Here is a 16550-nt window from a genome sequence, read left to right on the forward strand (position 1 = left end):
TTCGAGCGCGGATTCTTAAGAGCAGCTCACTAATGCTCCCTCCCAATGGTTGGTGTCGATGTATCCCTGAATCGATTGTGTCTTCTTTTTGTTGAAAGAAGACTCAACATTTGTCACGATACTTTGCGCCTGTTTTTTTATAGTTTAGTCTCACAAAACAATATCTGGCGGTATTGATTGTACGCAAAAGTGAATAAAGCACACACGCTCACATCATTCCGAGCACAATAAAAGGGATTATTGACGGGGACCGTCATTTCAAAATAAACGGTCGTTAAAGGTTTATACAGGGTTTTCAATGATATTATTGACATGTTCAGCGAGTTGTTAATTCGTTCGGGCATATAATTGACACTTTCAGCGAGATATTGAATTGTTCGTAAGCAGGCGTTGACAAGTTCAGCAATTCTGTAGTGTTGTCATTTGTTTTGTTTACACACTGTGCCGCAGGGTTCAATTTTTCATTCTGAAAAGTCCTAAAAGTAGCTAATAATCATTCCCCAAGCTGTTTAATTCATGAATTAGTTAAAACAAACATATTTTTACGAAAACCGTTTGTTTACCTTCTGATGAGAATGATCCAAGCTGCAGTCCAAGGGGTACGAAAGTGACAGCTCTATAATATCGCCGAACTTGTCAACGCCTGCTTCCGAACAATTCAATATCTCGCTGAAAGTGTCAATTATATGCCCGAACGAATCAACAACTCGCTGAACACGACAATAATATCATTGAAAACCCTGTAATACTTGCGTGATTTGGTGGAATGTGTTTGATAGTGGAATTATCGGTGCATTAAATGGAGCTTCTAACGATCGACACAGATGGCGGTGATGTGGTGCAGTGGGTAAGTGATTGACTCTGCGCACCGTTGGGCGTGCGATCGAATCCTAGTGTGCTGTGCGCCTGGGGGGGGCTTTTCTTTGTGGCAGAAGATAGACGGACTTTATTCCAAAGAGGCATTTTCAAATGTATTGAAGCTTTTCTATTGAGAAATAGAAGGAATAATTCAACAGAACAAATAGGTTTTTAAACAATAGACAAACTTCAAATCGCGCTTTTATTCACAAAAGCTTAAAAGATGTGTTTAAAACCACCGTCGTCATCATCTCATGTCAATACGCGCCAGAATCTTTTGAAGAAAAGGTTTCGATTTATTCTCTCTCCCTCTCCCCACCGCTCCCGGACATCACAAAACCCCTGGCCCTTCAAACTACGCCAACAGAAAGGCCTCGTTTTTGTGTGTGCGTGTGTTGTTGCGACGTTTTTCGTTTGCCCATTAACGTGTCTCGGCGGTTGAGCTGAGTTGAAAATGACATGGAAATTAGATTTCCACAAGCGTCTGGAAACCCAACCGAGCCTCCGAGTTTTGTGTGATTCAACGTAATCGGTTTGTTGCGGTTTGGAAGCTTTTCTTCTTCTGTTCCCTTAAAGAAAAACGGCATTACATCTTCATCGACAGTTCATTCGAACCAGAACTGGACCAGACACTCTGGTTGGTATGAGTGTGTGTGTGTGGATGGAATGCTTTATTTGAAGAATATCCAAAAAGAAAGAGAGAGTAAGATGAGTTTTGTTGTTTTATCCTTTTTTATTTAGCTGAATTCCAACGGAATTGTGGTGTAAAGTAAGGGGGAGAAAGAGTAAGACAGTGAATGGCAACATTCTGCAACTGTCCGCAGCTTTTATGGGGTAGCAAATTGTTAATTTAACATAAATTTCACTTCAGTAGGAAGTTTCTACTTCCAATTTAGAACAATACCATCTCTCCCTTACTTCCATGTGCTTCCTTATTCTCCTTGTCTTTCCCAAAAGTGTTGATTAAAACTTTACCCAATTGTTGGTCGTGGTGGTGGTGGTGGTGGTGCACGACTTTAAGGGTGGCGTGTAAATTTGCTTACCAAAACTTTTCCACTCCACGTCTTTACATGCCATTACTTACGAAACCAGTTTTGTTTGCTTCTCTTCTCGTTAACATAGCACAATAATTGTGGTCCTATTGTGAATTTTTTGGACCAAAGTTTGCTGCCATTGAGAGGGAGCGACGGAGAGAGAGAGTGAGTGGAAGTAGAGATTATACAATTTATTATCTCAATTAGAGAGCGCAAGCCTCCTCCACAATCCCACTCACAGGGTGGCCCACAATGTGTGTTAATGATTATTTATTTCGTTGGTTAGGCGTATTTTTAGCTGCCAGGTCAATCGTGCTGGCATTCAAATCTAATCCAAACCATCCGATGTCCTCTTATGTGCAAGCGCACACAGCACAGCAAATTCTCACTAAACTGTATTTATTGTCCAATCGGAATCAATATTAATCGTATGTTGATACCGGGAATTACAGGAATCGTATTGCAGTGCTGTAAGCTGAATTCTAAATAATTAACACGACACAAAGCACGTTCTGATAACGGGTTTCGGCAAACCCATTATTGCTTTCGATTAATCAACGCATCAAGGAATTAATTTCCCACTACATCCCACGCTGACCATTCAGCGCTACATATAGATAGCTTTTCGCATTTCATCTTTCCGGCTTGCTGTGCGTGTGCGATGAGCGAACCGGGGGAAGATGAATGGCTTCCGGTGACATGGAAACGCACCAACAGGGTTGATCGATATGTGTCCGCTCACGCGTGATGCAGGCTTACACCGATTTCCATGCTGAAAATGCTTTTCACTGTGTTGCATCGCACACTCCAAAATGGTGCAAAAACAAAACACGGCAAAAATCAGCGTGATGATATGTAACACGAACTGACGGATGTGGATTGTTGTGTAAAAAGCTTCCGGGGGGAGGGCGCGCACGAACCAAGGGATTCCGGATTCGTCATCCGTCCTCCCGTCAATCCTTTGCTTTTGTGTGTGTGTGCGCTTTATGAGGATTAAATTTCCTTCAGGCCTGTCCGTTTTCAAACCCATGGCTACGCCCCACGTACACCTAGCTCGAGCTTGCGTTTCGAAAAGGGGCGCGAATGAGCTTTCGTTCGTATTCGGTATCGGGACTCTCGGGCAGACAGCAAACGAACGAACGAATCGAAATTAAATATTTACACTGAAGTGTAGCAGTAGCAGTAGCAGTGCCACCAGTCCACAAACAAGTCAGCCTATCGAACGACCCGGGGCCGAATGTTTTATTTACGAGAACCCGAAAAAGAACAGAAGAGCAGGGACAGAGAACCCATGCAGCAAGCAATAGTTTGTCTTTGGTTTTTGGTCGGGAAAAGGCCACCCAGGCTATTTGCCCTCCCGGGGGGAGAGGGGGAATGTTTTAGTAAAATTGCTCACTTCGAGTCGATGACTCGGGGCCCGGTGTCGATTATCGAGCTGATTGTGTTGTGGTGTCTTGGAGAGCTGGCCCAAATTGGGGGGACGCTGTTGATGGAGAGCTTATGTAAAGCGATAAAGCCGCGCGCGTTTTTATGGGTAGGGCACGAGGGAAAAAGTGGGTCAAGCAAAACAAAAACAGAACGGGAGTGGAATTGAGATATTACGTAAACGGTGCGGTATAAATCGTCGCTTGATTTCGATTTTTTGGTGATTTTTTAAAAATAAATAAAAAAATACGTTAAACCCATCTCGCCGCAGCCTACTGCTGCACGAAAGCTTTAATCTACAAAGCTTCCAATTTCCAGTACATTAAGCTCATCGCTGGTGTGAGCATAGAAGAAGAGAGAAAAAACGCGGCTTCAGAGCATGCCATATTGTAGTGTATTTATTAGCTCTAACGCTCTGTGCGTTTTCTTTTGTTTTTACATTTTTCCTATATTTATGCACTCCTTTTTAGCCCACCAATAAATGCCAATACGGCAGAACGGGCGTGAAAGGCAATAGGCCCAGTAGAGGGTATTGAATGCACAAAGTAGCAAGCAAAGCAGGCCGGGACCATTCAACCGGAATACGTTTGATAATGGCCGTACGAGCCACATAATAGAGAAGTGTTCGGAAGAAGGAAAAGTGTGCACACAACAACAAAAAAACCCAGCACAGAAGCATTACCTTTTTTCAAGTGGAAAGATAATGCTGTGCAAAAAGGCAATATTCATTCCGTGCTGCTACGGTGTCCATTTTGTCCAACCACCATCACCATCACCTCCACGAACGCTGCACATAGCTTTTGCAATGGTCATCGGTATCGGCAAGGCAATGATGATGCTCTGAGACAAGTGTAGTTTGTTGCACTTGAACTATGCCAATTAAACAGGGGAATAGGAGGATGGATAGCGAGAGAGAGAGAGAGAAAGAGACAGAGTGGAAAGTCAAGTATAATCGGCAAAACTACTGCACTACTTCCCAACAACTGTGCAGGTTGTGGAAAAGTTTTTTAATCTGCATTACTTTTGATTGCAGCAGCAGCAGCAACTGTGAGGAGATCGATAAGATATCATTGATTGGCTAGGAAAAACGAGTAAAAATGTTTTTCCTTTGTTTGAATTTGTTAAATTGTTGTGCTAATGTTAGTTTATTTAAATAATAAAATAGATACATTGAGTGCTTATTTTCCTTCTCGAAGAGAATTTCTCGGGTTAATGATTGGGTCATAACCAATTCGGCTCTGTGAAACGTAGCAGAAGATAAAAAAAAGCTAAGATCGAAGAAAATTGATTGAAATCTGTAAAAAAATTGTAAAATAAAATAAAATAAAATAAAAAATACAATTGTAAATACGTTTTAAGGCAAATTTAGCTTTGATTTTAATGCATTGAAAATGTGTTTTTAATAAATTTTATAATTTTATAATCACCAGACATTGTACCATGACGTAACATTTATGGTTTTCTGAACATGATTACTTTGGATTATTTCAAGTACATTGTGCCAAATCCAACGTCGAGAGAGAAAGATAAACAGCAATAGTGAAAGAAGGCAAAATTTACGAATAGAAACAGTAACAAATAGAAACAGGGGAGAGAGCAATCTAGAGCGTAAAGGCCGGGGGACATTGTCCGCACTCGCTAGTGTAATTTCGATTTTCACCAGCGCAACTGGCGGTGGTTGACGGAAGCATTTTGTCAAACAATTTCGAGCCGCTTCAGAAATTATGTTCCTTTTCCATGTTTTTTTTCACTTAAAATGGACTAGAAAAGTATTTCAGACATTTTCGCATAAAAAATGGTAAAAAACTACTTCGGTTTGCGGTCCGACACGTCCATTCCCTCGATGACCAATAAAAGCTTCCACCAGCCGCCGCCAGATGCGCTAGTGAAAATTACACTAGCGAGTACGGACAATGTACCCCGGCCTTAAGGTGCATTCGAGAGAGTTAGTAAGAATAATGCTCACAAAACACGACGATGGGTCGAGCATTACATTTTCATAGCTAAAAGTAAGCGAATTCAATACAAAAAAGGTGTAAAAAGATGTAATGCACACTCCCACATGTAAAATCAAATAACCACCTCGTCCATACACATTGGTCGATCAAACAGAACAGATACATAATTGTAAACCAATCTTTGCCTCAACCCTACCCATCTCAACGAGATTATTCGATCCACCAGGCGCCTCCATCTACAAACCACCAGGCGCCTCCATCTACAAACCACCAGGCGCCTCCATCGATCACCGCCATGAAAGCTAGCCCCGTACATTATTCAACGCAATCGGCTGATCAGTCACAAATAACGCGAACGATTGCCCCCAAAAACACGGCGAATTGAATTACCACTCAAGCCGAACCTGCCGGGAAGTTTCGATTTCGATACGGTCCAATATCGAAAAATCGACCAACCAACATCCAAAAACATCCGTTGTAATTGTAAATTGAGTAGAAACCGGGATAAGAATTTGTGGGAATTGTGGGACTGTGTGGGCAAAACATACAGAAGAAACCGGAAATACCAATCCCAAACCGTGTCCAAATCCTTTCCTGTCAAGGCGGCTGCTGGCTTTACGGTACGGTGAGACTGGGAGAGTGACACAAGAGGGGAAAGAAAAGCCACGGGAATACACACCGAAAACACACCACAAGCAAGACAACAAACAAACAGCAAATCCCGGGTGCGTGGCGAGGAAATGGACGTAATTCCGCACTAAGCCCTTTTCGGTAGCAAACGTTCGGCAGTAGCAAATGTGGTGCGTGTAGTAGCGTGGATTTATTTATTTATCGGCCGGTTTTATTCGGTTAGGCAGGCAGGCGGGCAGTGCCAACCACATTTCTTTGTTTTTCTTTCTGTTTTTTTTTTTTGTGATTGGTTTCCGGTGCTGATTCCGGCGGAAAATTGAAAACACAAGCCTGCGATGCTGCGAAGCCTCGGAGCTCATACACACCATGCCCCCTTCTCTCAATCTCTCCGCTGTATAGGGTAAATAAATAATTCCAAAAGTCCAAAATTTAATGATATCGCACAAAGCGCTTCGCAAGAAGCTCGAGATAAAGCCAAATGGAAAGGGAGGGGGGGTGGGGGGGGGGTATTATATTCACCACCCACCACCCACACCAGTTTGTGGAGGATTTTAGAACAAGCGGATTTACTCTGGCTTCTGATCGTAAAGTTTGATTAGATGATTCCGATGTCTTCCCCCCTCTCTCTCACACTGTTTCCCCATCGCATCGAATTAATGATTTTGTGGAGTAGGGAAATTGATTTTACTGGCTTCATCGATGGGGTATGGTTTTCTTTAAATTTTGCATAACATTGCTTATTAATCCGCTCAGCGCGGGAAGAGCGAGGGGGCCGCGAACACATTCGCTCGTGTTAATGAACGCTGCTCGCTAACGCTGACTGTGCTTGGGGCCCTTTTTTCGATGAAGGCTTCGAGGGTTTTGGGGGGGAGAGGGATGGTTTGCGTCAATGAGCCACTGTTGTCGAACGAACAGAGTCACGAAAAGATTATGCTCACGGTGGCGTGACGATGTAAACAGGCGCGAGTGGGTAAATGTTTATGCTGCTGACGAGGGGAAGGGATTATATCTGTGTGGCGGTGGGGGAGAGTAGTCGCGTTGTTAAACAAAAGGGGAGAGAGGGAGAGGGGAGAGAGAAAGGGAGATGGCTCAGCTCATTGTTATTGAGAGGAGGGAAAAACAAGTATGATTCGGAAAGATTTGGCTAAAACTGTCACGCGATTGGTGGATGAAAATTGTCTTTGTTTCCTCGTACGGGGCTTGCGGTTGTACTGGTTTTTCGATGATTGGAATGGTTGTTTAATAAAGCGTTGGCTAGCAATTTTAAAATAAAAAATAATAGTTTTATAGCCTTACTATTGGTCTAATATTAAGGCTTGGTAGTGCAATAAATATGTAGTTTTTTGTTGGTTCTCTTAGTGTTTTTGTGTGTTTCCATGATTTTTTGAGTTCCATGACTTTGTTTCCATGACTCTTTCCCAAAATTAAACATGGAATATTTGTATTCCATAGAATTGATGTTGAATCGGACGATACCAATACAGGGTTTTCCAGATGTTCTCATAGTTGTGAGTCACTTCCTGGACTCTTTCCTATGGGAAATGAACTTCATATGTAGGAAATTGGACTATATGGCACCCTTTTTTACAGGCTCTTTGAAAATTCCTGTTGGATTTGTCCATCAAGGGTGCTATAGAATCCAATTCCTATTACATTAAGTTCATTTAACGTAAGAATGAGTGTCCCACAGCTATTAGAACTCCTGGAAAATCCTGTAAATCGTGAAACGAGCTCAACAATTATGGGAGCCCAACCAATAAATCGTAGAAAACCTTATGAATATACCTTAATTTGGACAACAGGCAGGAAATTCCTCAACACTCTCGCTTGCCCACCAAACCGATTTTTGTGCCCGGAACTCCACTCGAAGAAAATATAAACACCCATACAGCTGCTGGCTTTTTTCAATTTAATATAATTGCTCCCTTTTGCTTACGAATTCTGTTATTATGGGCCATTACGGGTTTGGGGCAGATGGCAACACCTGTCCTGTGTTGTTGGGACAAAGACTTGCTAAACCAAAATGTTTGAAGAATTTATTGGTAATTATCTAAAGCAAAGATAATTCAGTCTCTGGTTTTACTGCGTTAGATACGAACACTGTTTTTAATTTCTTTTAAAGTGTTTTTTGTGTTTTTTCTCCTATTTTCTCAGTTATGTTAGCTTTCCCAAATTAACAAAGTTTAATAATAGGATAAATAGGTCTAACAGGATAATGAATTTAGTAGGAAGTATGATGAAATAAAAAAAAGAAAACATTTATGGAATATCTATTTCAATATACCTAGTTAATATAAAACTAGATCAATTTTTCATCATCTTGGTCTAACACAATTTGAATTCCAATAGAGCTCAATAAGCCCCTCTGCACGTGCCACTTTTTGAGCGCGGGTAATTAATTTAATCTCTTTAAAACACTAATTAAAATAGTTTCATGCACAGTAAAACCAGCTTACCGTTTTTTAAAACAAACAAGAGAAAAAAAAACACTCCAGAACGTCACTTTTTCCCGTCGCCAGAACTTTCCGAACGATAAATTTCCACTACGCCACCGCTTAAAGCCAAACTTTACTGGTGTAGTACACTTAGCTCGCGTCGTTAATTGCGAAACAAGTTGCAAGTGAGCGCGAGCGTTTGTCTCAAGAACCCTCCTCCACTCGAAGCGTACTTACGGCAGCGATACGAACCCGGCCACTGACCCATGCTGATAAATGGACAGCTACCCGGCCAAACCATGGCATACTAAATCACTCGCACAGCGACAGCAACTGTCCGGTTCGTTCCGTTTGACAAACATTATTTGGTCGGTGAAGTAAAGTACGGAAAATAAAATGCAAACGTATCCCCGACGCCCCGTCCCGTGGTTACTACACCGGGCATGGAGAGCAAGAAAAACAGGGAAGAAAATAACGACACGAAGAAAGAAAATCCCAACACGCACCGACGCATTCCAACGGTCTTGTAGCTCCATGATTAAATGATTAAAATTTTAAGAACTCCCTCCGCGGATTGCTCACCGCTGCTCTCGGTTTCGGACTCACTCCATCTAAGAAGGCCGTGGCTATTCTGCCTTGCACGGAGGGGTGTAAGATTTCATTCCACAGTAAGCGCGGAGCGTTGCCATGGATTGCTTTACCGGGGGAGCAGCGCACTGGCTGCTCGGGTGTGTATTACGATTACACATCACATTTAATTAAGCTTCCCTCGCTCGGTGTTTCAGTGGGTGCTCTCGCGAGACAACACACACTGTCCTTTTGCTGGAGGGAGAGTAACCGAGTTCACCAAATGGTCCCATCTCCCCTAAAACGGAGCATTCCGCAACCGGATACGGCCGCTGTATGATGGGCGGCAGTGTAAACATTTACCTGCTGATTTCGACCTCGCCCGTCCCGGACCGCCGCACACAGAGCTGTTGTTGAGCTTTATTTGCGTCTGCTTAACGTTGCCCGAGCCTACTGCAATTTTGGCAGGCAAGGAAGGGAGCTGGGAATTTAATGACATAAGCGTACCGGTGCGCGAGGGAGTTTCCGTGTTTCTTTTCTTTTTTCGAGGTTTTGGGTTTAGTTGTCGTCGTTACGGCGGAGGTTTTTATTTTCAACACCGGAAATGGTCCGGTGCTTGGCGAAGATTGGCGGCACACAAGTTGTGTTCCTTGAGTGGCACAGCACAGAAACACACACACTGGGTGAGGTCCCGTTTTCATCGTAAAATTCAAGTGGCTGTTTCTAGCCGTCGGTTGAAGGGCTTCCGGAAGCGAACAAGAACACCTTATTTAAAACGAATTTATCCAGCAACGCTCAGCGACGGGGCAACTACTACTATCTGTCAGTTGATGCCAGTTGTTTCTCATTTTTCATTCCGGTGTTTTAATCAAAATCGTGATCATCGTTCATTTCCTACCGAAAACAGGGAAATCCACAAAAAAGCAACACACAAAACACGAACAAGCTTTCTTAAGAAGTTCTTCTTCTTGCGCTTTCCTAAGCAACGCACTTGCGCTATTCCCCGGAACACGGTGTGGTGCTTGCGCAAAACTTTGCGCAACACTCGAAACAATCCGCACCCCGGGATAAGTGTCAACTCGACGCAGCAGACAAGTATCATATTTCATTTGCAAAAGTATGAGAGTGTCAAAGAATGAACTTGAACAAAACCAAAAAAAAAAAAAAAATGGTTAAATTTTCTGTGACAGTGAGAAAGGAGAGCTTTGGAATTTGCAGCACTGTTCCGGCAGCAGAAGGTAGAAGGTAGCACAAGCAGCGGCAAAACTTTTTAATTCACTTCACCATTCCAGTTGGGGCCCTCCCGCCAACTGAACCTTCCCAGCCAGACCAGTGGCCTCCCTGCTGGTGATTATCTATTCAAAAGGGTTAGTCTGTTAATTGTTTTTTTTTTTCGGGAGGGTCGCCACATAATTTACTGCTTCCGGCTGGACAGGGCTGGGCTTGTGTGTCCACTGCAGACCGTTGAAAGAGGAAGTCTGCTTATTTTCTTTATCTTTATTGTTAACGCTTTCTCTGTATCTGTCTGTGGCGCTTTTGCTGAGCTTTGTGCCTTGGTGCGTCAAAAGAGCGAAGATATTAATTGCTTTCGAATTGGCAACTCATTTGAAAACAAGTTTCCTAGCCCAAAACCAGCTCCGAGTTGCTCTCATTTGTTGTGAAATAAATTGGTTAATTATTGTCCTCGCGACGAGCGACGGCTTGGCCGACCCTTTGAACAGATGGAACAAGAGGCAGTGGGAACGTTTTCTCCCGCTTCAGCATGGTAATGAAGCGAACGATGCAAACGATAATGAATATTTTACGAGCAAATCTACTGCACCGAAAATGAACGCTTTATGAGCTATTCCCAGCGCTAGATCCATTTCACCAGCTGCTGTCGAATGTTTGATGGATCGGATTTTGCTGATTTTGCCTCCCTTAACAATCCCCTTCCTGTGTGTGAGTGGGTTATGCTCTATATGTTGATTTAAGCTTCGGTCGGAGCAGAGGTGAAAATAAATTTGCTTAAATAAACCATTCCAAATATCCCCACCGTTGAGTACCTCCCATGGTAGCATTAGCATCGATGAACGAACGCTTTCGAAGGTCATAGGTAAGAAGGCTCATACACACACACACATACACAATTTATCAGCAAAAGGGGGAAATGAAGATATGCATTGCATTTGATTTATAGTACAGCACGTCCTCGTGCTTAAATCGCTGCTGGTACGCTGCTGAAAACGCTTGCATTAAATTTAATACTCCACGTTGAGTTTCTGTTTTTTGATTGAGCTTTAAGGCGCACGAAACATGCACCAAACCAGCAATTGAACTGCACGAACCACGAACCATTTGCCACGTGCACGAAAACCAATCACGGATCAATTTCTCGGCCCGAGCAACGCTGTTTAATGCCGCAAAACCGTGAGTAATGGCGATAATGGAGAACGGTCTGGGGAGGGGGAGGAAATTGAATTAAAATTCAATTTCTACCAACAACCACAAACTTTAACAGCAAAAAAAAAACGTTTTTTGAAAAGTACATTATGCAAACATTGGAAAAAAGGAAGGAAAATCATTTCTCTCCCGTCGTTTGACGGCGGTTTATTCGGTCCGGTGCTCGGAATGCTATTACTCATCGTTTCCCGCCGTATTAATCCTCTAATCAAATGGGAATCAAATATTTCTTCCTTTCCTTGTCAAATATATACTTTTTTATACGTACACACCGAGTACGGCAAAGGAAATCTAACGCAACTGCTCGGTGAATGATTTTCGCTCATGCACGTTATTTAGATAGGAAGCAGCTTCGTGCTATTAATATCATTTGCTAAGCTGCTTAGGATTATTTAAGAAGCTCAATCAAAACAATGGCCTGTGCTTTTGCTCTCTCTCTCTCTCTCTATGGGAAAAAGCGCCACACATATGCTTTGTGCAGCCTGCACAGGTTTGAACCGTGCAGCAGCTGCTTCATACGCAAGCAAAAAAGCAGCAAATTTCACTCGCAGCAACCAAACGTGTGTTTGTGTGTGTGTGTGTGTGGTGAGAGAGAGAGAGAGAGGGAGAGCAAAAATAAACAATCTCACATAGCAACGGCAAAGGGGGGGTTCGGGTTGCGTAGCAAAACCCCCGGGAGCATGTGGTCTGTGATACAATTTTCCGGCCAGGACGTGCTGCTGCTGGTGCACAGGAACTGCTCAAATTCGTGGTGAATAATGAAACGAAAACATTGGCACGGGTGGGTCATAGAGAGAGAGAGAGCAAAAAAAAAGGAGGAAAAACAAACTGTCGGCGCGTGAGGTGAGGTATACACTGCCAAGGTGCAGCGCCAAGGAAGTCTGCAGGCGAAACATTCATTCCGTTCATACAATGGCATCGGTTAGGAAGTGAGTGTGTGTGTGTGTTTGGTGTTTTTTCCTCCTTCCTGTAGTGCACACTGGAGAGTGCATTTCTGACTTTTAAGTGGCTATTGTTGCAAAGGAAAACAAAGAGCCCGTAGTAGCAGTGGGGGGGGGGATAAGTTTCCTTTTTAATACGGCAAAGGCGTCGTGTGGCAATGACTGCATTGTTTCTGCTTCCTGCTGCTTGGTGTTAGGCATTCGTTTGGTAGTGTTTTTGTTCCGTTTTGCTGCACTTGCTTTTCGGCAAAATTTGTCCGAAATGTTGTGTGCGTTTCAAATGTGGGAAAGATAAATAAGCTGAAAAGTTAGTTGACGGTTGGTACAAGAAAAGGTACAAAACTGTGTTAAATGTGGTATTTTTCATATAAAAATTCACAAATCTGTTGTTTATAGGTAAATGAACAACGCTGTTCTGTCCATTGCTTTTGAGCGTTCAGTCTGTTCCCAAGATACGCGATTTATGTGATCCCGAGGGATCCGCGTAGTTCGAATATCCGCCAATGTCAAATATCACGCTTGTTCCCCAAAAAAATACAATTTATGAATGGCTATTTTTGATTAAATGTGTCTATATTATACACTTCATCATCTTTTGCAGAAACATTAGGTACAATAGGCGACTGCTAACTTAGAGGTAAAATTTATGAGGAAAGTGCACATTTGCTATGAATTTCTGTTCGCATATATGTGTTTTTTAACTGAGAATCACTCCATTTTGCGAACTTCGAGTTAAAAAAACTCCAGTAAAACACATCTAGTTGGCGGCCTCCTACTGTATTTATAGCTTAATGGCAGTTTAAATTTTTAGCAAAAAAGCTATTTATTTCTATCTAACAATTCTTGGAGCAAAAACGTATTGATATGACATGATATGATTACCTTGTCAGATTTAGAAAAAATCGCGTGTATCTCCGAATAAGTTCGGAACTGCGTAATACGGGAACAGTAACAGTGGGGTCCTTTCCGTTTGAAGTTCGTAGGCTGAAATTTCAGCCTGTCAGCTGTTTGCATTGTATAGCAGTTTTCAAGCAGCTATCTAAATCGGTATAATATACAGGTGGGCTTATCCCAAGGTGTATGAATTTAGAAGGCTGATTTTTATCGTTTCTGTTTCTGAATGAAGATTTTAAGAGTGTTTTGTGTATTCGTCAAGCCTCCAGAAAGCTTGTTTGAGCAAAAGTTTTCACCCATCCTGTCAAAAAGTGTTATTCAAATTTGGTTATAAAAACATGCTATGAGACCACCTGGACTACACTTGACATACACTTTGATTCTAGATTCCATCACGTCACCTTTTTAATGCACCTTGAGGTAAATATAAACAACACCGTGTTTTCGAGCAGGTACTCGAATCTCATTCTAGCTTTGAGGCTAGAATAATCTAGACTGAAAATTGCAGACTAGTTTTGTGTGTGGTTTGGTATGAAGTATTTACATGATTTCAGCCTCCAACTGTCAAACTCCATACAAAAAGCTGACTAGAATCGTGAAGGGCCCCAGTAGTAATATTTTCTAATTTCACACTACTACAAACATTCATGATAGTCTCTGGTGTCTATAAAACAAACATTTTCTTGTGTGAATAAGTTTCTCAATTTAATTTGAGAGATATACGGCCTCAGCACCATTTTTCGATCGAAAAAATTCGATAGGCGCTCACGTAAAACTGACAGTATAACTATTTCTTTCATACTCCTGCATGAAGTCGATTCCCATCGAGTTCAGTACTTAGTGCAGGCAAACCATTTTTTTAAATATTTAATAAATGTTTTTTTAACACCCAAAATATTGAAAAAGAACCAGAACAATTACCAACTTGCTTTTACATAACGTTTTTCAAAACCATTAACCTTAATTTATGGCATTTTTCTGATATTCGAAAATTTCCGCAGCTCAATGAGTTGCGGATTTTTCGCCATACAAAGCGGAACGATCGAATTTTTGTAGTATAGTTCATTTTGCTCGTGAGTGTCATGGTATACCAGTTTTCAAAAAGACCAGTAAAATGAACACCTTGGCGGCGAAATGAGTGTCAAATGACACCAAAATGACAGCCGGATCGATCGAATTTTTTCGATTGAAAAATTGTGCTGAGGCCGATAAAAAGCAACCGCTTTGGTTAGATTCGAACTTCTAAACACAGGCCACAGCGTATGAACCCAATCACGTTACCAACTGCACTATACGATCCGTCAGACCCTAGGCGTATAATTCGCCTACTGATTATCGATCATGCATGAACGAAAGAACGCAAAGCAACCGCAACGGTGAAAGAAGCTTACGCCAGGACTCTACAGAGCATAACACGGAGCGCAACAAACGCTTGAGAAAACGCTTGGGAAAGGAGGTTAAGCGTTTCATTAACTATCGGTCATCGCAGTAGGTTGGTAGCTTTTCAACGAAAAATGAGCGGCCTACTAAGGATATTCAAAACATGGTACCGGCAATAAAGCGTTTTATGAAGCGTTTAGCAGCTGTCAGTTGTTATGTTGCGCTCCGTGTTATGCTGTGTGGAGTCCTGGCGTTACGCTTATTTATGCCGAACAACGTGACGCAGCATTTGCTGAGCTGTTGTTTAGCGGAAAATTAGCAGCACTGTTGTTATTTATGTTGTTTCCCTCTTACCCGGTTGTAGTTTCGGTAGCGTTGTCGTTTCACCCCCTGTTTTGCTAGCCACTTTGTGACGATCGTTGTGCTGCATATTTTAAGCTGCAGCGAGGGCATGCACACACACATGAGCGGGATAAGTCGGCGCTTGGCGAAATGCATTCTATTCATCACACGCATCGGTGGCCGCCTTGTAGGTTGTGGGCGTGTTGGGTTAGTTAACCACCGGAGTGTCTAAAGTGTTTGTTTTTTTTTTTTTTTTAATCGCAAGCGACTCTTTGTGTAAGAGTTGTTCTGCTTGTACTTGCACTTCATCGACACCGATAGTATTGCTGTGTGTGTGTTTGGCTACAATTCGTCCCTAAAGCACCGTCCGTGAGCGCTACAATTGCTGTACAGTTTCGTACGGCAGTACGGCGGGCATGCACAGACAGTGTGGGAATTGCTGACAATGAGCAGATAACTATTATACCGCAGATAGATAGAGCGCTGCCATGGTACGATGGAGTACGCCTTTTGAAAACCTCGCTACAAGTACAGGCTTCTGAGGTTTCTGACTAGTAGGGAGGGGGGAGGTGTGGGAGCTTCTTGTTGTGGCCGGGGAGAGAACGGATAAAGTTTCACCGCGATGGAGCCCCCTTGGATGATGCTGTTCCTGTGGCACAGCTCGTTCCGTGGCACTAGTGGCAGCCGTACCACACAATCTCTCTCGCCCCACCTGCTCGCATTTCCTAGAACCACCGCCACGCAAAGTGAGCTGCCGACAGTTGGAGAAACCAATTTATTAATGGTGGTTTGAGTTGCAATTTCGTGGAGCGTGGAGCGAATTGCTGTAGTATTTTTTCTCTCTCCCCATTCTCTGGTATGGGGGTCGTTTCCCGGGCAGCTTAAAGCTTCGGTGGCTTTGTGCAACTTTGTGCAAGCGAAACCACCTGTGCTAGGGTTGTTTGTGTGCATATTTATCCTCCGTCGTCGGTGACTGGGGCTGGGGTTTTTTTGGTTAAACTTTCTCCTACCTGGTAGCACGTTAGCGTGGTGCTGAAAACTGTTCATGAAACTGTGGAATAAATTGCAGTTGGAGGGACGAGTTGAAGCAATAATTGAATGCGATGCGGGCGAGTGAATTACGTTGTCCATTTCGTGATCATAAATTCACGACAAAATTGAATTGGGTTTGGGGTTTTGCAGACATATTAAAGAAGTTGTTTGAAAAAAGAGCTACCTCGGCTATACGAGTGAGAACCAAAGGCAAAGCTAATAGACCAAAAACGACTAATCATGATGATCACAGCAGAACATTGCTCTACCAAACAAATTACTCATCTCTATTGGCGTATCGTACGGTTCATTAAAAATTGATATGGCTCCCGATGGTTTGCAATCCTCTCGCAGTGCGATCCGTTCCACGTGCGCCCAGCCCCAAAGAAGCCGAAACAAAATTGCCAATTAGTGGGGCCAGCTGATTGGCTGATTTTTGGGGAGTATCTGCCATCGTGTCTTTCATGTTTTTTCCCAAAAAGTGAAAGATTTGGGGCACCAGAGAAAGATGGGGAAGGAAATGAAGCAGAAATGACTGCGTCTCAAATAACGTTGCACCATTTCCTGCTTCCAGCGAGCTTCGGAGCTGCTGCCCCGTGGTAGAAAGTTAAC

General features: G+C 42.8%; 1 protein-coding gene across 1 annotated transcript in view; it reads right to left on the reverse strand.

Moving 5' to 3' along the window:
• Window positions 1-16550, reverse strand: part of LOC1270676 (neuromodulin) — a 79134-nt gene that overhangs the window by 2714 nt on the left and 59870 nt on the right. The window lies entirely within an intron of this gene.

This window comes from Anopheles gambiae, chromosome 3, assembly GCF_943734735.2.
Source record: "Anopheles gambiae chromosome 3, idAnoGambNW_F1_1, whole genome shotgun sequence".
NCBI classification, from domain to species: Eukaryota; Metazoa; Arthropoda; class Insecta; order Diptera; family Culicidae; genus Anopheles; species Anopheles gambiae.